Source organism: Perissodus microlepis, chromosome 2 (genome assembly GCF_051167445.1).
Source record: "Perissodus microlepis isolate ML-2025 ecotype Zambia chromosome 2, ASM5116744v1, whole genome shotgun sequence".
In the NCBI taxonomy this organism is placed as follows: domain Eukaryota; kingdom Metazoa; phylum Chordata; class Actinopteri; order Cichliformes; family Cichlidae; genus Perissodus; species Perissodus microlepis.
In genome coordinates this window covers 7140465-7148836 of record NC_140462.1, presented here as the reverse complement: position 1 = coordinate 7148836, position 8372 = coordinate 7140465, and positions in this window count along the sequence as shown.

The window sequence follows — 8372 nt, the reverse complement described above, 5'->3', positions numbered from 1 at the left end:
ATAACAGTAGAGAGAAAACCCCAGCAATCAGACAACCTCCTGTGACAAGCAGTGGGCAACATTATGATAAGTTGAGTGTTTTACAAATGCTCTTTCAAGAATTTTTGGAGATTGGTCTGTGAGACAGCTGGGTGTGATGATGGCTTTTTAAAGTAATGGTTTAATTCCTACCATCTAAAAGGCCTGTGGTATGTAGCCCAATACAGATAGATTGATAATATTTAATACTAAATCACTGATCAGTGGTAGGACTTCTTTGAGTATTCTTGTAGGAATGGAGGCTGATAGACACATTGACAGTTTTAATGGATAATAATAATAATAATGGATTGCATTTATATAGCGCTTTTCGGGACCCCTCAAAGCACTTTACAATACCACTATTCATTCACTCTCACATACATACACAGTTTTACTAAAGATAACTGAGAAAGATCACTCTGAGAGAAAGAGTCAGAGTAACTATTAATAGTACTGAAAGTAGTGTCTTTGAGATGGTTATTAATATTTTTTCTCTCTTTGTTATTTGTTTATGAAAAGAATCATGAAGTCATTACTAGTTAAGTTTAAAGGAATGTTTGGCTGAACAGAGCTCTAACTCTTTGTCAGTCTGGCTACGGTGCTGAAAAGGTTTTTTTTACATTCTTCAGTTAGCTATGAATAGTTTTACATAGGTCTTTTTTTTAATACAGAGGACAGAGTCAAATGCTCTTGATGCAACCCAGGTCCCGGCTGAAAACCAGAGGTGATCGTGCCTTTGCCATTGCTGCACCTAACCTCTGGAACAGTCTTCCAGCTGATATTCGCGCGTCTGGATCTATTCAAACTTTTAAAACACGATTGAAAACGTATTTATTTGATCTTGCATTTTAGATTAGTTAGTGATTTATCGGATGTACACTTTGTACTTTTATTGCATTTGTATGTAATTTTAACCTGTTGTGTTGCTGGGGTTTTCTAGTTGATATTTCCGTGTTGATTTTACCTAACTTTTACACTAGGTGTGAAATATTCCTTTTAACATAGTACTCATGGGTTAATTAGTGCTTTGTTTAATCTGGGAATGCATTTGTACTTTATGTATCTGTATCCATATCTAATTAATTTTATTTCATATTTTATTATTGAGAAGCACTTTGGAGTACCTCTGGTCTTTTAAATGTGCTATATAAATAAAGTATTGATTGATTGATTGAGAGGAACAAACTCTTTTTGTAGATATAATGAAGACCTTATTTGTAGTGAGGATGTAGGACTATTAACAAGGCAAGGGAGCTGTGCTTTGTACTGTGTGGCATATGCCAAGATAACTTGAACTTAGTTACAGCACTTTCAGAGACATCTGCTAATGACGTTTATTCCCCACTGCAGTGCATTCCATAATTGTAAATTTAAATGTTATTAAGAAATGAGCAGAGAATAGGAAATACCGTCAAGTGTTCAGTTTCTGTGCCATATGTCAGAACAAAAATTCATGTCAGCAGTAATGACACCCAGTGACATCAATGGAGCTTGCTAAAATTAATTTTGAATGAGTGTGTAACTTTGCCAGAATGAGAAGTGTGGAAAGCACTGATGAAGAAGCCATGCTGCTATTGATTCAGCTAAGAGTTAACTGAATTGCCACAGTAAGCTAGGAAATCTTTATAGATACACTGAGTGAATAATATGAATAAATAAAAAGGTTTACTCTGGAATTCCTTTGAAACCAATTACTACACTTTAAAGGTACAGAGACAAGAGACAAGGTACAATAGGCATCGCAGTGTGGTTAGCACTGCTGCCACACTGTCAGGTTTTGTGGAGATAAGTGCGATGAACCAAACGCAGGCATGTAGAGGGAGAGGGTAAAATGAAAGACAAGCCTTTTATCCCAGCTAAAGACAGGGATGCAACAATGAGCAACACATAAAATACAAAAGGTAAAGTAGAAACAAAGTGCCAGGAACTTAAACAGAGAAGAGCACTTAGGCTAGAAAACACAAGGGGAGACTGACTTGACATTGGAACAAGAAACTAAAGGAAGGCTGAGACATTATAAGCACAATAGGGAGATCAGGAAAGTGGAGACAACTGGGAACACAGCAGGGACAAATCAGAAGTAATGAGACAGAAGAGGCAATGCCAAACATAATGTGCATAAGACAAGGACTATGAAAATAAGACAGGAAACATGACAAATACAGAGACTCATACTCATGACACAGAAACTGATGCAGAATGAGAGTAAGAAACACCCGATAGACAGAAAGAGAGTGAGACAGAGATTGAGGGGTGTGTTGGGTTGGGGAGACCAAAGATAAGCAAGCAGGGAGACATGACATGATAAACTTAACTTGATAAGAATAAGGGAACAGGATGTAAACTGGAGATCTCAAATATAGTAGCGAACTGACAGGGAATAGCAAAACTCAAACACATGAAATGAAACATAATAAATATAATCTAGAAACAATCCCACTTCTCAAAATCCAAACCATAATGAAATAATAAGTGTCAAAAAGACTAGAAAACCAAAAACAAGAATCATGACACTCACAGCAAGAAGGTTCTGCCTTCTCTGGGGCCTCTGAGCTCAGTCTGCATATTCTTGCTGGGCGTGCAAAGACAAGCATAAGGTTCACTGCTGATTTTAAATTGACTGTAGGTGTGACCGTGAGAATGAATGGTTGCCTGCGTCTTTGTGCTGGCAATGTTAACTAGCAACTGGTCCCAGGGTGTACCATGTCTTCCATCCTATGGCAGATGCTCCAGCTCTACTATGACCCTAAATTGGACAAGAGGAAGTAAATATGTAAACATAACAACATCATTTTTAGACCTAGACGATACGTACTATAATTCTCTGCATCAAGTTTTATTTCCAGACTATACGCTGTGAGATTTCCGATTATGTCTGTGATTATCTTCATTGCCTCATCACTTCTTTTTCCTTTTTAAAATCAGTGTCCCCCCTGCTTTGAGATTTTGACTTGATTATGGTGGGAAGTTCAATGTCCAGTGAGCATTCACAGAGTAACTGTTTTTTGATGTTCAAGATGTTGCATCATGGTTGAAAAATTGTTCAGCAACAGAGTGGAGTGGCTGTTTCGGCCATTTCACAAACCAATAAACTGTCACTCAAATGTTGCTACATTAAAAATGCCATGCATTCACTTTTATTAGGGCATTATGACTAATATCAGTCCATATCAGAAAGAGGGTGACACGGGCACTATTGGATTGGGAAACACTGTCTCCTCTGACCAACTACCTGACAACCACCTTGTATTTTTTGACCGCTGTCGGCCAGGTTTTATGAAGTCACTATTTCAACAATGTTTGCCAACAGCAGACCGCGATAACAACTGTACATGTGTTTGATATCAAAATGTACTGGCAGGATTTCTGTGTGATATTGTCATATGGTGGCTCACTTGTGTATGATACATAAAGCACACAAACGGTTCAAATGCAGGTTCTGTCAGGAAATACAGGAAAGCAATAAATAAGGTGTGGCAGCAAAGTAGTATAGGGAGGGCAAGGAGGGGCGGAAGTAATAAATGTAACCTGGGGCCAGCTTTTTCTTCTAACTCGATACAGGTAAGACCAGAACAGGACATGATTTACAGAAGGAGGTCTCACTCACAAAGATAACACTGTTTTACAACCATGTTCCTTGCTCGCTTAATCTCTCTCTCTTTAAAAGCAGAGCTCTAGGGCCAGCTGTTGTAACCTGAGTAAACGTATGATGACGCAGCAATGCTCAGGTAGCTTCAAAGCTCCTGCACAGTCAAACGTATCACATTGCTCCCATGGAATGTTCCACTGCCATAGAAATGGGCCTGTGTTTGATTGCTTTTATTGGAAAAGACAGAGAATCCCTTTGTTCGCCGCCGACCCATCTCAGTGGGTTCAGGCTTCAAGCCACGTGAAGAACTTATTCGTATGCTGGGCTTTATTGAAGTTTCAGTTGCATAGTAGTACCTAGCCAGTGTATATGGAAACAAATGGTATGTTAGCTTTCCTTCAGAACAATGAGCAATATGTCTGAGGTTTCACAGCATTCCTCTAGCAGAGCAATCCAGGGATTATCTAAATTGTTTCCATACTTTGTTTACTCTAGGCGTTGTAAATGCATTTCAGAGACGGTTGAAATTTACATTCTTATCACTGAAACTCTGAAGGGACACGTAATGATCTTGGACCAGGGTTCCTGGTCGTGCTGGCAAATGCTCTCGTCATATTACATCAGCAGCAGCAGCAGCAGAGGGGATGTTATGCAATGCAGTGACTACTGAGAAGTCACTGCATTGCAGTGCAAAATGAAATTAGCTTTTTTTTTTTTTTTTTTTTTTAAATTACACCATAAGAAAAATACTAGGCCTTATTGTATGCATGCGGGATCATGAATGTTCCTCAACACAGAAATTGAATGTGAAATAATATAAGACCTGTAACCTAGCCAGGAGTTTCACCGAAAAAGAATATTAAACCTTTCATTGTTGCCACTGGGGCCAGTGAGGTCATCCAACAGTGAGCTAGAAACTTCTAAATCTGTTCTGTTCCGTGTTATTAAACATGCACAAAACTGATCTTTAAGCTACTTAAAGGAAATTTTGGTGAATTGATGGCCAAATTCTCAGTACCCTAGTCAATGACACAACACAGTACATTCCTTGCATTTTTAAAGTAAAAAATTACTTGATAGCAAAAACATGATCTGGTTAATGTGCAGCCATATTAACTTCCGCTTGTCATATGCCGTGGGAGTGTCTGGTCGGGTGTGGTCCAGGTTCTGTTGCCCATCCCCTGGGGTGGAGTTGGCCAGCTGTGATGGCTGCCCTTAAAGCCACACAGCGGTTAGTGTAGAGGCTTATACATAACATTGCATTCACATTTGTCTGTCTTTAAATATAGGAATTAATTTACAGGACAATAAATAACTGGTTTTGGTTTAGAATTAATTCACATATCCACATAACACTGCATTCTAAAATAAGTGCGCACATTTTAGTTTACACTGTTATGTATGATTAATCTTTTGTTTTCTGAGTTACCTTAGTTGCAGCTGTTCCAGTCCCTTGATTAGGGAGCTAAGAGGTGGAAAAGGGGCGGAGCGAGCTTTAAAGGAAGACTGCAAATTGGTTCATGCCATAACTCGGGACCATGGGGGGGAATTGGAATTCATTATGTTAGGTTTAGTTAGGTTTTGTGTGTTTTACCCCTTCTCGTGTTTTTTGTGGGCTGATCAGCCACTATTTAAGTTTCCCCTTTGTCTCGTTAAGTTAGGTCAGTTTGTTTGAGTTATCAGTAGTGTTGTCAACTTTAAGTAAAGTTCTGTTATTTTGACCTCTTTTATGGGCCCAAGATTTTATTTCGTTTTGCATGAGTTAACCAATTATGTTTTTTGGGTTAAATAAAAAATCTTTTTTTTTGGACTTTAACCTGTGCCTAAGTTTCTTTCACTGCTCGGTCCATCACACCAGCGCATCACTTGCTTCCAGTTTCCAGGCCTCCATCTGGAGGGTTTTTAAGCCCGCGCTGCCTGCCACTCCTCGCCAGTTCGTCCTTCTACCACTAGTGGTAAACTTGGCCTCCACTGTGTTTGGCATCCGTCTGCCTGGATCTTGGATTAATGTGTTCTCTGTCTCCAGTGTTCTCCAGATACATCACCCGTCGTGCTCACTTCTCACGTGTACACCACTTTGTGTTGGTCTTTCATGTGGAATTCCAATAAAATGGATTCATGTTTGTGGCTGTAATGTGACAAAATGTGGAAAAGTTCAAGGGGGCCGAGTACTTTTGCAAGCCACTGTAGTTCGAGCAATTGAGTCTGCTCTTGAGTCCACAGTATTCTTGTTTGTGACACCGCTAAGTCCTAGATTACGTCACGTGACCTCCCAGAAAACTAGTCTCGAAACCTGCTCGAAAGGTTGGTGATAGAGCCATCTTCACTCTCTTTTCCGGCAGTTTTTTACTGTTTAGGGTTGGGCAACGCTGAGCAGGATGACCCAGTGATTCAGGTAGGGCTGAGTGGATTTAGACACACCTGCAGGAAGCTTTGCTGTCCATGCCTGTGTCACTGCCATTATTCCCAACTTGAAAAACTCCCAAATCTAGATGACTGCTGTTAGGTGTTTTATTTCAGCATTTTCAGACAGTATGGTGATGGCGATCCTGATAAGACGTGCAGGCCAGAAAAACAAGTTAGCTGCTGTCAGAAAAGAAGCATTCCAGCGATTAATTATTTGCTTGGTAGTAGATGGTTAAACCATTTTATACAGAAATAGAAAGCATAACTCCGCCTCTGTGAGAGATCGATACTGTCAGCAGTCTCATTTTCGTACTTGGCAGGCTTCCTGCTGCTCAAGTCATTCCTGTAAATTAGTGTTGAGGCATTCTTCAGCGATGCTTTATAGTTTACGTGTGGCCAACAGAAGGAGCCATATGACGGTTTGGGTGGGAGACAAAAAGAGGAAGACACAGAGGAAGAAAAAATTGCACTTCCTTTGTATTGCCTGCCTTGCCCTCCCTGTGGTTAATTTGTCAAGAAAGTTGAAGCAATTCTTTTCTGTTCTGCTTGCAATCTAATGGCATCATCCGTATTACCTCGAGGTTTGATCAACTGAAACTCCAGTTACGAATCACTGAAACTGAACCTCTTCCCCACTTTCATTTTAAATTCAGCAGAACCAGTTGTGTGTGTTTGTTGAGCACGTGTATACAGCCTTTGTGAGAAAGAAATCAGAGATACACCTGCGTCTTACTCATTTGTCGAATAAAACGAGAATCCCTGTCTACCTTACATTCTGTGGCTCCAGCATTCACACACATGCACGCACACAGACACAGACACCAACACAGTATTAGGCCGCTTGCTTTTTATCCAGCTCTCCTCTGGTGCCTATGTAACAGGATCCGACTGACCAGCCTTTCTCACGGAATGGAGAATGTCACAACGATAGATCTCCACTCCACAGACTCTCCTGACCTTCACACAATGCTGCTTTTGAAACTAAATGTCTCTACACACAATGTAAATGAATGTGTGTGTGTGTGCAGTAGGCTATGAGAGGGGGAATCCCTGAGAAAAACAGATTTTTTTCCTTTTTACAGGCGCAATTATATGGTGCATTTTGCCAGCATACGCGTATGGAGCAGAAGTGTGTTGATTTGGAGAAGAAAATAAAGAGAAAACGCATTTGTCAGTAAGTAAGACTGTCTGCCCTGGGTTTCCTTGACTAAGTGTTGCCTCCCGTGATGCCTTGTTTATTTTTCTGTCGTGGGCCACACTCACGTCCTTCGTCGAGGGAGTCTGCACACAGCCTCAGCTGCTCCCTGTGGATTATGTGAAATATGCAGAGGATGTGTGGGAGACAGACATATTCTGTTTGATACTGGAAATGAAACCAGTCTAAGCAGACAGACAGTCTGATGACTTGGCTGAAACACTGAGCTGACTGCGATGAAATGACATAGCTCACCCCGCAAAACAGATATCAACACTTGCACACGCCCAATTCCAACAAAGTTGGGAGATTGTGTAAAATATAAATAAGGACTCATATGGATTTATGAGAGGCTCATAAATCCATTTTGTATTCACGATAGAACATAGAAAAAAATTGAATGTTTGAAGTAAGAAAATCTTCTTTTATTTTGTAAATGTCTGGGAATTGAGGAAACCAGCTGCTGGAGTTTTGGGAAACGAATGTTGTCTGATACAGGATTCTAGCTTCTCCACAGTCCTGAGTCTGATTTGTTATATTTTTAATTTCAAAGGTCTGGACTGCGGGGAGGCCACTTCAGCTCCATGACAGATGGAGTGTGCCATTTAGCACTGTCATGATGAAAAATGCAAGATATGGATGGGAGCATATGTTGCTGCAAAATCTGTATATACCTTTTATGATTGATGGAGCCTTTCCAGATGCTCGAGCTGCCAATTTCATAGGCGCTGATGCACTCCTGTACTATCAGAAATGCAGGCTTTTCAACTGAATTTTGAATTTGTCTGACCACAGAACAGTTTTTACTTTGCCTCTGTCCATTTTAAATGAGCTTTGGCCCACTGAAGAGAGCAGCGGTTTGGATCGTGTTCACACATGGCTTATACTTTGCACGATGGAGCTTTAACCTTGGTTTGCAAATGCCGCTCATTCAGAGACAGGGATTTCTGGAATTGTTCCTGAGCTCATGGTGTCTTTTCCATGGCAGGATCATGTCTGTTTTTAAAACAGTGCTGCCTGAGGGTCCAAAGATCACAGGCGTCCAATACTGATTATTGACTCTTTGAACCTACTAATGTCACCGACCTGTTGCCATTTAACCTAATTAGTTGCAAAATGTCAAAAATGGGTTTATGACATTTGCTAATCATTTACAATTTA